This window comes from Triticum urartu, chromosome 6A (assembly GCF_056163025.1).
Source record: "Triticum urartu cultivar PI428250 chromosome 6A, HENAU_Tu73, whole genome shotgun sequence".
Classification (NCBI taxonomy): domain Eukaryota; kingdom Viridiplantae; phylum Streptophyta; class Magnoliopsida; order Poales; family Poaceae; genus Triticum; species Triticum urartu.
This window is the reverse complement of record NC_141878.1, coordinates 537,724,261-537,742,564: the sequence shown is the minus strand read 5'-3', so window position 1 is coordinate 537,742,564 and position 18,304 is coordinate 537,724,261.

The following is an 18,304-nucleotide window of genomic DNA, read 5'->3' as shown; positions in this document are numbered from 1 at the left end:
CCCCTTGGCCGCCCCTAGATGGGATCTAGGGGGCTGCCGCCACCCCTAGGGAGGGAACCCTAGGTGGGGGCGCAGCCCCTCCCCTCCCCCTATATATAGTTGAGGTTTGGGCTGCCCAATACACACGAGTTCCTCTCCTCTTGTTGGCGCAGCCCTACCTCTCTCCCTCCTCATATCTCGCGGTGCTTGGCGAAGCCCTGCTGGATCACCATGCTCCTCCACCACCACCACGCCGTTGTGCTGCTGCTGGATGGAGTCTTCCTCAACCTCTCCCTCTCTCCTTGCTAGATCAAGGCATGGGAGACGTCACCGGGCTGTACGTGTGTTGAACACGGAGGTGCCGTCTGTTCGGCACTAGGATCATCGGTGATTTGGATCACGACGAGTACGACTCCATCAACCCCGTTCACTTGAACGCTTCCGCTTAGCGATCTACAAGGGTATGTAGATGCACTCTCCTTCCGTTGGTTGCTGGTCTCTCCATAGATAGATCTTGGTGACACGTAGGAAAATTTTGAATTTCTGCTACGTTCCCCAACAGTGGCATCATGAGCTAGGTCTATTGCGTAGATTCTATGCACGAGTAGAACACAAAGTAGTTGTGGGCGTTGATTTTGTTCAATATGCTTACCGTTACTAGTCCAATCTTGATTCAGCGGCATTGTGGGATGAAGCGGCCCGGACCAACCTTACACGTACGCTTACGTGAGACCGGTTCCACCGACTAACATGCACTAGTTGCATAAGGTGGCTGGCGGGTGTCTGTCTCTCCCACTTTAGTCGGATCAGATTCGATGAAAAGGGTCCTTATGAAGGGTAAATAGCAATTGGCATATCACGTTATGGTTTTGCGTAGGTAAGAAACGTTCTTGCTAGAAACCCATAGCAGCCACGTAAAACATGCAAACAACAATTAGAGGACGTCTAACTTGTTTTTGCAGGGTATGCTATGTGATGTGATATGGCCAAGAAGAATGTGATGAATGATATGTGATGTATGAGATTGATCATGTTCTTGTAATAGGAATCACAACTTGCATGTCGATGAGTATGACAACTGGCAGGAGCCATAGGAGTTGTCTTAATTTATTTATGACCTGCGTGTCAACATAAACGTCATGTAATTACTTTACTTTATTGCTAACCATTAGCTGTAGTAGTAGAAGTAATAGTTGGCGAGACAACTTCATGAAGACACGATGATGGAGATCATGATGATGGAGATCATGGTGTCATGCCGGTGACGATGATGATCATGGAGCCCCAAGATGGAGATCAAAAGGAGCAATATGATATTGGCCATATCATGTCACTTTTTGATTGCATGTGATGTTTATCATGTTTATACATCTTATTTGCTTAGAACGACGGTAGTAAATAAGATGATCCCTCATTAAAATTTCAAGAAGGTGTTCCCCCTAACTGTGCACCGTTGCGAAAGTTCGTCGTTTCAAAGCACCACGTGATGATCGGGTGTGATAGATTCTTACGTTCAAATACAATGGGTGTTGACGAGCCTAGCATGTACAGACATGGCCTCGGAACACATGCGAAACACTTAGGTTAACTTGACGAGCCTAGCATGTACAGACATGGCCTCGGAACACAAGAGACCGAAAGGTCGAGCATGAGTCGTATAGAAGATACGATCAACATGAAGATGTTCACCGATGTTGACTAGTCCGTCTCACGTGATGATCGGACACGGCCTAGTTGACTCGGATCATGTAATCACTTAGATGACTAGAGGGATGTCTGTCTGAGTGGGAGTTCATAAGATGAACTTAATTATCCTGAACATAGTCAAAAGGTCTTCGCAAATTATGTCGTAGCTCGCGCTTCAGTTCTACTGTTTAGATATGTTCCTAGAGTAAATTTAGTTGAAAGTTGATTGTAGCAATTATGCGGACTAGGTCCATAAACTGAGGATTGTCCTCATTGCTTCATAGAAGGCTTATGTCCTTAATACACCGCTTAGTGTGCTGAACCTCAAACGTCGTCTGTGGATGTTGTGAACATCTGACATACACATTTTGATAACTACATGATAGTTCTGTTAAACGGTTTAGAGTTGAGGCACCGAAGACGTTTTAAAACATCGCGAAACATATGAGATGTTTCGAGGGCTGAAATTGGGATTTCAGGCTCGTGCCCACGTCAAGAGGTATAAGACCTCCGACGATTTTCTTAGCCTACAAACTAAGGGAGAAAAGCTCAATTGTTGAGCTTGTGCTCAGATTGTCTGAGTACAACAATCATTTGAATCGAGTGGGAGTTGATCTTCCAGATGAGATAATGATGTTTCTCCGAAGTCATTATCACCAAGCTGCTAGAGCTTCGTGATGAACTATAACATATCGAGGACATATATGATGATCTTTGAGATATTCGTGATGTTTGACACCACAAAAGTAGAAATCAAGAAGGAGCATCAATTGTTGATGGTTGGTGAAACCACTAGTTTCAAGAAGGGCAAGGGCACGAAGGGATACTTCATGAACGGCAATTCAGCTGCTGCTCTAGTGAAGAAACCCAAGGTTGAACCCAAACCCGAGACTAAGTGCTTCTGTAATAAGGGGAACAGCCACTGGAGCAGAATTACCCTAGATACTTGGTAGATTAGAAGGCTGGCAAGGTTAATAGAAGTATATTGGATATACATTGTGTTGATGTGTACTTTACTAGTACTCCTAGTAGCACCAGGGTATTAGATACCGGTTCAGTTGCTAAGTGTTAGTAACTCGAAATAAAAGCTACGGAATAAACGGAGACTAGCTAAAGGTGAGCTGACGATATGTGTTGGAAGTGTTTCCAATGTTGATATGATCAAGCATCGCACGCTCCCTCTACCATCGAGATTGGTGTTAAACCTAAATAATTGTTATTTGGTGTTTGCGTTGAGCATAGACATGATTGGATTATGACTATCGCAATACAGTTATTCATTTAAAGAGAATAATAGTTACTCTGTTTATTTGAATAATACCTTCAATGGTCTTGCACCTAAAATGAATGGTTTATTGAATCTCGATCGTAGTGATACACATGTTCATGCCAAAATATATAAGATAGTAATGATAGTACCACCTACTTGTGGCACTGCCACGTAAGTCATATCGGTATAAAACGCATGAAGAAGCTCCATGTTGATGGATCTTTGGGCTCACTCGTTTTGAAAAGTTTGAGACATGCGAACCATGTCTATGGTGTATATGCATGAAGAAACTCCATGCAAATGGACCATTTGGACTCACTTGATTTTTGAATCACTTGAGACATGCAAATCATACCACATGGGCAAGATGACTGAAAGCCTCGTTTTTAGTAAAATGGAACTAGAAAGCAACTTGTTGGAAGTAATACATTTTGATGTGTGCAGTCCAATGAGTGCTAAGGCGTGTAGTGGATATCGTTATGTTCTTACTTCACAGATGATTTGAGTAGATGTTGAGTATATTTACTTTATGAATCACGAGTCTGAATTATTGAAATGTTCAAGTAATTTCAGGGTGAAGTTGAAAGATCGTCGTGACAAGAGGATAAAGTATCTATGATATGATCATAGAGATGAATATCTGAATTACGAGTTTGGCACAGAATTAAGACATTGTGGAAATTGTTTTACAACTGATACAGCCTGGAACATCATAGTGTGATGGTGTGTCCGAACATCATAACTGCACCCTATTGGATATGATGCATACCATGATGTCTCTTATCGAATTACCACAATAGTTTATGGGTTAGGCATTAGAGACAACCACATTCACTTTAAATAGGGCACCACGTAATTCCGATGAGATGACATCGTATGAACTATGGTCTAAAGAAACCTAAGCTGTCATTTCTTAAAAGTTTGGGGCTGCGACGCTTATGTGAAAAAGTTTCAGGCTGATAAGCTCGAACCCAAAGCAGATAAATGCATCTTCATAGGACACCCAAAACAGTTGGGTATACCTCCTGTCTCAGATCCGAAAGCAATAAGGGATTGTTTCTAGAATCAGGTCCTTTCTCGAGGAAAAGTTTCTCTCGAAAGAATTGAGTGGGAGGATGGTGGAGACTTGATGAGGTTATTGAACCGTCTCTTCAACTAGTGTGTGGCAGGGCACAGGGAGTTGTTCCTGTGGCACCTACACCAATTGAAGTGGAAGCTTATGATAGTGATCATGAAACTTCAGATCAAGTCACTACCAAACCTCGTGGGATGACAAGGATGCGTACTACTTCAGAGTGGTACGTAATCCTGTCTTGGAAGTCATGTTGCTAGACAACAATGAACCTACGAGCTATGGAGAAGCGATGGTGGGCCTGGATTCCAAAATGGCTCGAGGCTATATAATTCAAGAGAGGATCCATATATGAAAACAAAGTGTAGACTTTGGAAGAACTACTTGATGGTTGTAAGGCTGTTAGGTACATATGGATTTTAAAAGGAAGACGGACAATGATGGTAAGTATCACCATTAAGAAAGCTCAACTTGTTGTTAAGATGTTTTCCGACAAGTTCAAGGAGTTGACTACGATGAGACTTTCTCACTCGTAGCGATGCTAAGAGTCTGTTGGAATTATATTAGCGATTACTGCATTATTTATGAAATCTTGCAGATAGGATGTCAAAACATTGTTTCCTCGACGATTTTCTTGAGGAAAGGTCGTATGTGATACAACCAGAAGGGTTTGTCAATCCTGAAAGATGCTAATAAGTATGCAAAGCTCCAGCAATCCTTCTAAGGACTGGAGTAAGCATCTCGGAGTTGGAATGCATGCTTTGATGAGATGATCAAAGATTTTGGGTGTATACAAAGTTTATGAGAAACTTGTATTTCCAAAGAAGTGAGTGGGAGCACTATAGAATTTCCGATGAGTATATGTTGTTAACATATTGTTGATCGGAAATGATGTAGAATTTCTGGAAAGAATGCAGAGTTATTTGAAAAGTGTTTTTCGATGGAAAACCTGGATTAGGCTACTTGAGTATTGAGCATTTAGATCTATAAGGATAGATCAAAACGCTTAATAGTACTTTCAAATGAATACATACCGTGACAAGATTTTGAAGGAGTTCAAAATGGATCGGCAAAGAAGGAGTTCTTGGCTGTGTTATAAGGTGTGAACATTGAGTAAGACTCGAAACCTGACCACAGCAGAATAGAGAGAAAGGACGAAGGTCGTCCCCTATGCTTAAGACATAGGCTCTACAGTATGCTATGCTGTGTACCGCACCTGAAATGTGCCTTGCCATGAGTCAGTCAAGGGGTACAAGAGTGATCCAAGAATGGATCACAGGACAGCGGTCAAAGTTATCCTTAGTAACTAGTGGACTAAGGAATTTTCTCGATTATGGAGGTGGTAAAAGAGTTCGTCGTAAAGGGTTACGCCGATGCAAACTTTGACACTAATCCAGATTATTCTGAGTAGTAAACTGGATTCGTATAGTAGAACAGTTATTTGGAATAGCTCCAAATAGAACGTGGTAGCTGCATCTACAAGATGACATAGAAATTTGTGAAGTACATACGGATCTGAAAGATTCAGACCCGTTGACTATAACGTCTCTCACAAGCATAACATGATCAAACCCAGAACTCATCGAGTGTTAATCACATGGTAATGTGAACTAGATTATTGACTCTAGTAAACTCTTTGGGTGTTAGTCACATGGGGATGTGACCTTGAGTGTTAATCACATATCGACGTGAACTGGATTATTGACTCTAGTGCAAGTGGGAGACTGTTGGAAATATGCCCTAGAGGCAATAATAAATTGATTATTATTATATTTCCTTGTTCATGATAATCGTTTATTATCCATGCTAGAATTGTATTGATAGGAAACTCAGATACATGTGTGGATACATAGACAACACCATGTCCCTAGTAAGCCTCTAGTTGACTAGCTCGTTAATCAATAGATGGTCACGGTTTCCTGACCATGGACATTGGATGTCGTTGATAACGGGATCACATCATTAGGAGAATGATGTGATGGACAAGACCCAATCCTAAGCCTAGCACAAGATCATGTAATTCGTATGCTAAAGCTTTTCTAATGTCAAGTATCATTTCCTTAGACCATGAGATTGTGCAACTCCTGGATACCGTAGGAATACTTTGGGTGTGCCAAACGTCACAACATAATTGGGTGACTATAAAGGTGCACTACGGGTATCTCCGAAAGTGTCTGTTGGGTTGGCACGAATCGAGACTGGGATTTGTCACTCCGTGTGACGGAGAGGTATCTCTGGGTCCACTCGGTAGGACATCATCATAATGTGCACAATGTGATCAAGGAGTTGATCACGGGATGATGTGTTACGGAACGAGTAAAGAGACTTGCCGGTAACGAGATTGAACAAGGTATCGGGATACCGACGATCGAATCTCGGGCAAGTATCGTACCGATAGACAAAGGGAATTGCATACGGGATTGATTAAGTCCTTGACATCGTGGTTCATCCGATGAGATCATCGTGGAACATGTGGGAGCCAACATGGGTATCCAGATCCCGCTGTTGGTTATTGACCGGAGAGTCATCTCGGTCATGTCTGCATGTCTCCCGAACCCGTAGGGTCTACACACTTAAGGTTCGATGACGCTAGGGTTATAAAGGAAGTTTGTATGTGGTTACCGAATGTTGTTCGGAGTCCCGGATGAGATCCCGGACATCACGAGGAGTTCCGGAATGGTCCGGAGGTAAAGATTTATATATGGGAAGTCCTGTTTTGGTCACCGGAAAAGTTTTGGGGTTTATCGCTAACGTACCGGACCACCGGGAGGGTCCCGGGGGTCCACCAAGTGGGGCCACCCGCCCCGGAGGGCTGCATGGGCCAAGTGTGGGAGGGGACCAGCCCCAGGTGGGCTGGTGCGCCCCCCCACCAAGGCCCAAGGCGCAAGGAAGAGGGGAAGGGGGCAAACCCTAGGGCAGATGGGCCCTAAGGCCCACCCTGGTGCGCCTCCCCCTCTCCCCTCCCCTTGGCCGCCCCTAGATGGGATCTAGGGGGCTGTTTCCACCCCTAGGGAGGGAACCCTAGGTGGGGGCGCAGCCCCTCCCCTCCCCCTATATATAGTTGAGGTTTGGGCTGCCCAATACACACGAGTTCCTCTCCTCTTGCTGGCGCAGCCCTACCTCTCTCCCTCCTCATATCTCGCGGTGCTTGGCGAAGCCCTGTTGGATCACCACGCTCCTCCTGATGGGGAACGTAGCAGAAATTCAAAATTTTCCTACGTGTCACCAAGATCTATCTATGGAGAAACTAGCAACGAGGGGAAGGAGAGTGCATCTACATACCCTTGTAGATCGCTAAGCGGAAGCGTTCAAGTGAACGGGGTTGATGGAGTCGTACTCGTCGTGATTCAAATCACCGATGATCCTAGTGCCGAACGGACGGCACCTCCGCGTTCAACACACGTACAGCCCGGTGACGTCTCCCACACCTTGATCCAGCAAGAAGAGAGGGAGAGGTTGAGGAAGACTCCATCCAGCAGCAGCACAATGGCGTGGTGGTGGTGGAGGAGCGTGGCAATCCTGCAGGGCTTCGCCAAGCACCACGGGAGAGGAGAAGGACTTGGGAGAAGGGGAGGGCTGCACCCGAACATTGGTATGGCTTCCCTCCCACCCCCCACATATATATAGGGGCAAGGGAGAAGGGGGGAGGCGCAGCCTTGGCCCTTCCTCCAAGGAAGGGTGCGGCTAGGAGGAGTCCCTCCTCCCCAAGGCACCTCGGAGGTGCCTTCCCCTTTTAGGACTCTTCCTATCCCTCATCTCTTGGCGCATGGGCCTCTTGGGGCTGGTGCCCTTGGCCCATATAGGCCAAGGCGCACACCCCTATAGCCCATGTGGCCCCCCGGGGCAGGTGGCCCCACCCGGTGGACCCCCGGGACCCTTTCGGTGGTCCCGGTACAATACCGATGACCCCGAAACTTGTCCCGATGGCCGAAACAGGATTTCCTATATATAATTCTTTACCTCCGGACCATTCCGGAACTCCTCATGATGTCCGGGATCTCATCCGGGACTCCGAACAACATTCGGTAACCACATACAAACTTCCTTTATAACCCTAGCGTCATCGAACCTTAAGTGTGTAGACCCTACGGGTTCGGGAGACATGCAGACATGACCGAGACGTTCTCCGGTCAATAACCAACAGCGGGATCTGGATACCCATGTTGGTTCCCACATGTTCCACGATGATCTCATCGGATGAACCACGATGTTAAGGACTTAATCAATCCCGTATACAATTCCCTTTGTCTAGCGGTACGATACTTGCCCGAGATTCGATCGTCGGTATCCCGATACCTTGTTCAATCTCGTTACCGGCAAGTCTCTTTACTCGTTCCGTAACACATCATCCCGTGATCAACTCCTTGATCACATTGTGCACATTATGATGATGTCCTACCGAGTGGGCCCAGAGATACCTCTCCGTTTACACGGAGTGACAAATCCCAGTCTCGATTCGTGCCAACCCAACAGACACTTTCGGAGATACCCGTAGTGTACCTTTATAGCCACCCAGTTACGTTCTGACGTTTGGTACACCCAAAGCACTCCTACGGTATCCGAGAGTTGCACAATCTCATGGTCTAAGGAAATGATACTTGACATTAGAAAAGCTTTAGCATACGAACTACACGATCTTTGTGCTAGGCTTAGGATTGGGTCTTGTCCATCACATCATTCTCCTAATGATGTGATCCCGTTATCAATGACATCCAATGTCCATGGTCAGGAAACCGTAACCATCTATTGATCAACGAGCTAGTCAACTAGAGGCTTACTAGGGACATGGTGTTGTCTATGTATCCACACATGTATCTGAGTTTCCTTTCAATACAATTCTAGCATGGATAATAAACGATTATCATGAACAAGGAAATATAATAATAATCAATTTATTATTGCCTCTAGGGCATATTTCCAACAGTCTCCCACTTGCACTAGAGTCAATAATCTAGTTCACATCGCCATGTGATTAACACTCACAGGTCGCATCGCCATGTGACCAACATCCAAGAGTTTACTAAAGTCAATAATCTAGTTCACATCACTATGTGATTAGCACTCAATGAGTTCTGGGTTTGATCATGTTGCTTGTGAGAGAGGTTTTAGTCAACGGGTCTGAACCTTTCAGATCCGTGTGTGCTTTAGAAATCTCTATGTCATCTCCTAGATGTAGCTACCATGTTTTATTTGGAGCTATTCCAAATAACTGTTCTACTATACGAATCCAGTTTACTACTCAGAATAATCTAGATTAGTGTCAAACTTTGCATCGGCGTAACCCTTTACGACGAACTCTTTTACCACCTCCATAATCGAGAAAATTCCTTAGTCCACTAGTTACTAAGGATAACTTTGACCGCTGTCCTGTAATCCATTCTTAGATCACTCTTGTACCCCTTGACTGACTTATGGCAAGGCACATTTCAGGTGCGGTACACAGCATAGCATATTGTAGAGCCTATGTCTTAAGCATAGGGGACGACCTTCGTCCTTTCTCTCTATTCTGCCATGGTCGAGCTTTAAGTCTTAACTTCATACCTTACAACTCAGGCAAGAACTCCTTCTTTGACTGATCCATCTTGAACACCTTCAAGATCATGTCAAGGTATGTGCTCATTTGAAAGTACTATTAAGCGTTTTGATCTATCCTCATAGATCTTAATGCTCAATACTCAAGTAGCCTAATCCAGGTTTTCCATTGAAAAACATTTTTCAAACAACTCTGCATGCTTTCCAGAAATTCTACGTCATTTCTGATCAACAATATGTCGACAACATATACTCTTCAGAAATTCTATAGTGCTCCCACTCACTTCTTTGGAAATATAAGTTTCTCATAAACTTTGTATACACCCAAAATCTTTGATCATCTCATCAAAGCATACATTCCAACTCCGAGATGCTTACTCCAGTCCTCAGAAGGATTGCTGGAGCTCTGCATACTTATTAGCATCTTTCAGGATTGACAAAACCCTTCCGGTTGTATCACATACAACCTTTCCTCAAGAAAATCATCGAGGAAATAATGTTTTAACATCCTATCTGCAAGATTTCATAAACGATGCAGTAATTGCTAATATAATTCCAACAGACTCTTAGCATCGCTACGAGTGAGAAACTCTCATCGTAGTCAACTCCTTGAACTTGTCGGGAAACATCTTAACAACAAGTCGAGCTTTCTTAATGGTGATACTTACCATCATTGTCCGTCTTCCTTTTAAAATCCATCTGTACTCAACAGCCTTACGACCATCGAGCTGTTCCGCCAAAGTCTACACTTTGTTTTCATACATGGATCCTCTCTCGGATTTTATGGCCTCGAGCCATTTATCGGAATCTGGGCCCACCATCGCTTCTCCATAGCTCGTAGGTTCATTGTTGTCTAGCAACATGACTTTCAAGACAGGATTACGTACCACTCTGAAGTAGTATGCATCCTTGTCATCCCACGAGGTTTGGTAGTGACTTGATCTGAAGTTTCATGATCACTATCATAAGCTTCCACTTCAATTGGTGTAGGTGCCACAGGAACAACTCCCTGTGCTCTGCCACACACTAGTTGAAGAGACGGTTCAATAACCTCATCAAGTCTCCACCATCCTCCCACTCAATTCTTTCGAGAGAAACTTTTTCTCGAGAAAGGACCCGATTCTAGAAACAATCCCTTATTGCTTTCGGATCTGAGACAGGAGGTATACCCAACTGTTTTGGGTGTCCTATGAAGATGCATTTATCCGCTTTGGGTTCGAGCTTATTGGCCTGAAACTTTTTCACATAAGCGTCGCAGCCCCAAACTTTCAAGAAATGACAGCTTATGTTTCTCTAAACCATAGTTCATACGGTGTCATCTCATCGGAATTACGTGGTGCCCTATTTAAAGTGAATGTGGTTGTCTCTAATGCCTAACCCATAAACTATCTTGGTAGTTCGATAAGAGACATCATGGTATGCATCATATCCAATAGGGTGCAGTTATGATGTTTGGACACACCATCACACTATGGTGTTCCAGGCTGTATCGGTTGTGAAACAATTTCCACAATGTCTTAATTCTGTGCCAAACTCGTAATTCAGATATTCATCTCTATGATCATATCATAGATATTTTATCCTCTTGTTACGACGATCTTTCAACTTCACCCTGAAATTACTTGAACCTTTCAATAATTCAGACTCGTGATTCATCAAGTAAATATACTCAACATCTACTCAAATCATCTGTGAAGTAAGAACATAATGATATCCACTACAATCCTCAGCACTCATTGGACTGCACACATCAAAATGTGTTACTTCCAACAAGTTGCTTTCTAGTTCCATTTTACTGAAACCGAGGCTTTCAGTCATCTTGCCCATGTGGTATGATTTGCATGTCTCAAGTGATTCAAAAATCAAGTGAGTTCAAAAGGTCCATTTGCATGGAGTTTCTTCATGCATATACACCAATAGACATGGTTCGCATGTCTCAAACTCTTCAAAATGAGTGAGCCCAAAGATCCATCAACATGGAGCTTCTTCATGCGTTTTATACCGATATGACTTACGTGGCAGTGCCACAAGTAGGTGGTACTATCATTATCTTATATCTTTTGGCATGAACATGTGTATCACTATGATTGAGATTCAATAAACCATTCATCTTAGGTGCAAGACCATTGAAGGTATTATTCAAATAAACAGAGTAACCATTATTCTCCTTAAATGAATAACCGTATTGCGATAGACGTAATCCAATCATGTCTATGCTCAATGCAAACACCAAATAACAATTATTCAGGTTTAACACCAATCTCGATGGTAGAGGGAGCGTGCGATGCTTGATCATATCAACATTGGAAACACTTCCAACACATATCGTCAGCTCACCTTTAGCTAGTCTCCGTTTATTCCGTAGCTTTTATTTCGAGTTACTAACACTTAGCAACCGAACCGGTATCTAATATCCTGGTGCTACTAGGAGTACTAGTAAAGTACACATCAACACAATGTATATCCAATATACTTCTATCAACCTTGCCAGCCTTCTAATCTACCAAGTATCTAGGGTAATCCCGCTCCAGTGGCTGTTCCCCTTATTACAGAAGCACTTAGTCTCGGGTTTGGGTTCAACCTTGGGTTTCTTCACTAGAGCAGCAGCTGAATTGCCGTTTCATGAAGTATCCCTTCTTGCCCTTGCCCTTCTTGAAACTAGTGGTTTTGCCAACCATCGACAATTGATGCTCCTTCTTGATTTCTACTTTTGTGGTGTCAAACATCGCGAATATCTCAAGGATCATCATATATGTCCCTGATATATTATAGTTCATCACGAAGCTCTAGCAGCTTGGTGGTAATGACTTCGGAGAAACATCACTATCTTATCTGGAAGATCAACTCCCACTCGATTCAAATGATTGTTGTACTCAGACAATCTGAGCACAAGCTCAACAATTGAGCTTTTCTCCCTTAGTTTGTAGGCCAAGAAAAATCGTCGGAGGTCTTATACCTCTTGACGTGGGCACGAGCCTGAAATCCCAATTTCAGCCCTCGAAACATCTCATATGTTTCGCGACGTTTCAAAACCGTCTTCGGTGCCTCAACTCTAAACCGTTTAACTGAACTATCATGTAGTTATCAAAACGCATATGTCAGATGTTCGCAACATCCACAGACGACGTTCGAGGTTCAGCACACTGAGCGGTGCATTAAGGACATAAGCCTTCTAAGAAGTAATGAGGACAATCCTCAGTTTACGGACCTAGTCCGCATAATTGCTACTATCAACTTTCAACTAAATTTACTCTAGGAACATATCTAAACAGTAGAACTGAAGCGCGAGCTACGACATAATTTGTGAAGACCTTTTGACTATGTTCTGGATAATTAAGTTCATCTTATGAACTCCCACTCAGATAGACATCCCTCTAGTCATCTAAGCGATTACATGATCCGATTCAACTAGGCCGTGTCCGATCATCACGTGAGACGGACTAGTCAACATCGGTGAACATCTTCATGTTGATCGTATCTTCTATACGACTCATGCTCGACCTTTCGGTCTTCTGTGTTCCGAGGCCATGTCTATACACATGCTAGGCTCGTCAAGTTAACCCTAAGTGTTTTGCATGTGTAAAACTGTCTTACACCCGTTGTATGTGAACGTAAGGATCTATCACACCCGATCATCACGTGGTGCTTCGAAACGACGAACTTTAACAACGGTGCACAGTTAGGGGAGAACACTTCTTGAAATTTTAATGAGGGATCATCTTATTTACTACCGTCGTGCTAAGCAAATAAGATGCACAAACATGATAAACATCACATGCAATCAAATAATAGTGACATGATATGGCCAATATCATATAGCTCCTTTGATCTCCATCTTGGGGCTCCATGATCATCTTGTCACCGCCATGACACCATGATCTCCATCATCATGATCTCCATCATCGTGTCTTCTTGAAGTTGTCTCGCCAACTATTACTTCTACTACTACAGCTAACGGTTAGCAATAAAGTAAAGTAATTACATGACGTTTATGTTGACACGCAGGTCATAAATAAATTAAGACAACTCCTATGGCTCCTGCTGGTTGTCATACTCATCGACATGCAAGTCGTGATTCCTATTACAAGAACATGATCAATCTCATACATCACATCCTTTGGCCATATCACATCACAAGGCATACCCTGCAAAAACAAGTTAGACGTCCTCTAATTGTTGTTTGCATGTTTTACGTGGCTGCTATGGGTTTCTAGCAAGAACGTTTCTTACCTACGCCAAAACCACAACGTGATATGCCAATTTCTATTTACCCTTCATAAGGACCCTGTTCATCAAATCCGATCCGTCTAAAGTGGGAGAGACAGACACCCGCCAGTCACCTTATGCAACTAGTACATGTCAGTTGGTGGAACCAGTCTCACGTAAGAGTACGTGTAAGGTCGGTCCGGGCCGCTTCATCCCACGATGCCGCCGAATCAAGATAAGACTAGTAACGGCAAGCATATTGAACAAAATCAACGCCCACAACTACTTTGTGTTCTACTCGTGCATAGAATCTACGCAATAGACCTAGCTCATGATGCCACTGATGGGGAACGTAGCAGAAATTCAAAATTTTCCTACGTGTCACCAAGATCTATCTATGGAGAAACTAGCAAAAAGGGGAAGGAGAGTGCATCTACATACCCTTGTAGATCGCTAAGCGGAAGCGTTCAAGTGAATGGGGTTGATGGAGTCGTACTCGTCGTGATTCAAATCACCGATGATCCTAGTGCCGAACGGACGGCACCTCCGCGTTCAACACACGTACAGCCCGGTGACGTCTCCCACACCTTGATCCAGCAAGAAGAGAGGGAGAGGTTGAGGAAGACTCCATCCAGCAGCAGCACAACGGCGTGGTGGTGGTGGAGGAGCGTGGCAATCCTGCAGGGCTTCGCCAAGCACCACGGGAGAGGAGAAGGACTTGGGAGAAGGGGAGGGCTGCACCAGAACATTGGTATGGCTGCCCTCCCACCCCCCACATATATATAGGGGCAAGGGAGAAGGGGGGGAGGCGCAGCCTTGGCCCTTCCTCCAAGGAAGGGTGCGGCTAGGAGGAGTCCCTCCTCCCCAAGGCACCTCGGAGGTGCCTTCCCCTTTTAGGACTCTTCCTATCCCTCATCTCTTGGCGCATGGGCCTCTTGGGGCTGGTGCCCTTGGCCCATATAGGCCAAGGCGCACACCCCTACAGCCCATGTGGCCCCCCGGGGCAGGTGGCCCCACCCGGTGGACCCCCGGGACCCTTTCGGTGGTCCCGGTACAATACCGATGACCCCGAAACTTGTCCCGATGGCCGAAACAGGATTTCCTATATATAAATCTTTACCTCCGGACCATTCCGGAACTCCTCTGATGTCCGGGATCTCATCCGGGACTCCGAACAACATTCGGTAACCACATACAAACTTCCTTTATAACCCTAGCGTCATCGAACCTTAAGTGTGTAGACCCTACGGGTTCGGGAGACATGCAGACATGACCCAGACGTTCTCCGGTCAATAACCAACAGCGGGATTTGGATACCCATGTTGGTTCCCACATGTTCCAGGATGATCTCATCGGATGAACCACGATGTCAAGGACTTAATCAATCCTGTATACAATTCCCTTTGTCTAGCGGTACGATACTTGCCCGAGATTCGATCGTCGGTATCCCGATACCTTGTTCAATCTCGTTACCGGCAAGTCTCTTTACTCGTTCCGTAACACATCATCCCGTGATCAACTCCTTGATCACATTGTGCACATTATGATGATGTCCTACTGAGTGGGTCCAGAGATACCTCTCCATTTACACGGAGTGACAAATCCCAGTCTCGATTCGTGCCAACCCAACAGACACTTTCGGAGATACCCGTAGTGTACCTTTATAGCCACCCAGTTACGTTGTGACGTTTGGTACACCCAAAGCACTCCTACGGTATCCGGGAGTTGCACAATCTCATGGTCTAAGGAAATGATACTTGACATTAGAAAAGCTTTAGCATACGAACTACACGATCTTTGTGCTAGGCTTAGGATTGGGTCTTGTCCATCACATCATTCTCCTAATGATGTGATCCCGTTATCAATGACATCCAATGTCCATGGTCAGGAAACCGTAACCATCTATTGATCAACGAGCTAGTCAACTAGAGGCTTACTAGGGACATGGTGTTGTCTATGTATCCACACATGTATCTGAGTTTCCTTTCAATACAATTCTAGCATGGATAATAAACGATTATCATGAACAAGGAAATATAATAATAATCAATTTATTATTGCCTCTAGGGCATATTTCCAACACCTCCACCACCACCACGCCGTTGTGCTGCTGCTGGATGGAGTCTTTCTCAACCTCTCCCTCTCTCCTTGCTGGATCAAGGCATGGGAGACGTCACCGGGCTGTACGTGTGTTGAACACGGAGGTGCCGTCCGTTCGGCACTAGGATCATCGGTGATTTGGATCACGACGAGTACGACTCCATCAACCACGTTCAGTTGAACGCTTCCGCTTAGCGATCTACAAGGGTATGTAGATGCACTCTCCTTCCCTTCGTTGCTGGTCTATCCATAGATAGATCTTGGTGACACGTAGGAAAATTTTGAATTTCTGCTACGTTCCCCAACACTGGGATGAAGTTGGAGACCGCCATTTGTTTGGACCGGATCTGATAAAGGAATCTGAACAGAAAGTGAAATTAATTCGCAACAGGCTAAAGGTAGCTCAATCCAGGCAGAAGAGTTATGCAGATTCTAAACGCAAGGAGACAGTTTACGAAGTCGGAGACCGAGTTTATCTTCGAGTATCACCACTTCGAGGAGTTAAGCGCTTTGGAGTTAAGGGAAAATTAGCACCACGTTTTGTAGGTCCATACAAAGTTTTGGAGCGTATGGGAGAAGTAGCCTACAAGTTGGAATTGCCCGAAGGATTGTCGGGAGTTCACGACGTGTTCCATGTATCCCAGTTGAAGAAGTGCCACGCAGAGATGGCTGACATACCGCTGAGAGATACGGTACCACTGGAAGCGATTCAGTTGGACAGTGATTTGACCTATGAGGAGAAACCAGTTAAGATTCTAGAGTATGCCAGTCGAGTCACCCGCAGCAAGGTTATCAAGTTTTGCAAGGTTCAGTGGAGCCACCACACGGAGGATGAAGCCACCTAGGAACGAGAGGAAGAATTGCTGAAAGACCACCCTCACCTATTTTCTAGCCAACTCGAATCTTGAGGGCGAGATTCATCTTAAGGGGGGTAGGTTTGTAACATCCCAAATTTTCAATTTGGAATGTTATACACTAGATCATCATTGCATATCATATTTATTGCATTTTGGTTGATCCTAGAAATTTTTCGCAACTCAAGGACCCTCGGAGAGAGTTGGGGATTTCGTTATTTTCATATTTGAGTTGTCTCAAAATTTGAAAATAGGATCTTTTGATTTTATTTATTTTATCTTCAATTATTTCTATTACAAAAATATGAGAGAGGGAATAAAATGACTTTCCCAAAATAAAGAAATATTGAGGATATAATAAAAAATCAAATAAGATTTTATTTGGTTTTATTAGCTATTTTATTTGAATTTAGGAAAAAATGCGCATTTTCCAAAATTGCATTTAGGCCCTAAATAAATGTTCATCCTGCGCGGCTTGATTTTAGAAGCCGAGGAAAATTTATTTCGGGATTTTTGGAGTCCGTTTAGTAGTCCTTTTGTTTTTTCTTCCGAGCGTAAGTATTTAAAAAAAACGTCCGAACCGACCTACGGGCCGTGCTAGGCCCGGACTCCTCCAGGCCTCAGCCTTTATAAGCCGCCGGCCCACCCCGCACCGAAACCCTAGCCGCCGCCCGCCTCTAGCCCCGCGCCCGCGCCGCTGCCGCCTTACGCCGCCGCCCCGCGCCCTCGCCGCCGCCACACGCCCTCGCCGCCGCCCGCCGCCCCGCGCCGCCCCACCGGACCCCGCCGCCGCTGGCGGCGCCGCCGCCCGTCTCGCCACCGAGTCGCCGAGGTTGACCCGCCGGTTTTCGTTCGATTTTTTAAGTTTCGTTTTTTTTCTTTAGATCGGTTTTTTCCGGTTTAGGCTAATTAGCAAGCATTCGCTCATTCATTCGTTTTAACGAACGCGTTCTTCGTTTAGATTCAGTTAACGAACGTTCGTTCGTTAAACTGTTCGTTGTTTTTCTTTTTCTTGGATTAAATCCGCGATTTTTCTGATCGCGATTTCTGATCCGATTTTCGTTTTAGTCTAACTTTTCGCTCGTTTATCGGAATCAGGCGATTCAAGCGCCTGGAGTTTCGTTTCGAAACCCTATTTTCCGTTTAACCAACTTAAACAAGTTTTTGCCACTGTAAAAAATTGCCTTAGATCTAGAATAGTAAACGAAGCCTGTTTCTTTTGCCTTTTGTCTTTCGTTGCTTCGTTCGGTTTGACTCTTTTGCCAACCAGAGTTCTTAAGTTGAATTTTCTGGTTAGATCTCTTATTTGAGTTTTACCTGTGCATTAGTGAGTACTTATTGTATGCTTGTTTGTTTGTGATAGAGTACCCGGAGTGCGCCGCTTGCTACTTCGAATCGCTAGGTTTCCCGGATCATCAGCAAGGCAAGTAACACTTTGATCATACCTCCTACTACCCAGTTTTATTGCATTAGATCAATCCTTACACATTGCATGATTAGGATCTAATTAAATTGTGGGTTTGGGAAGTAGTTGAGGTAGTACCTATTACCTGTTTATTATCAAACCTTTGGGAGTTACTTCTACGTTTGCTTATTATTGCCATG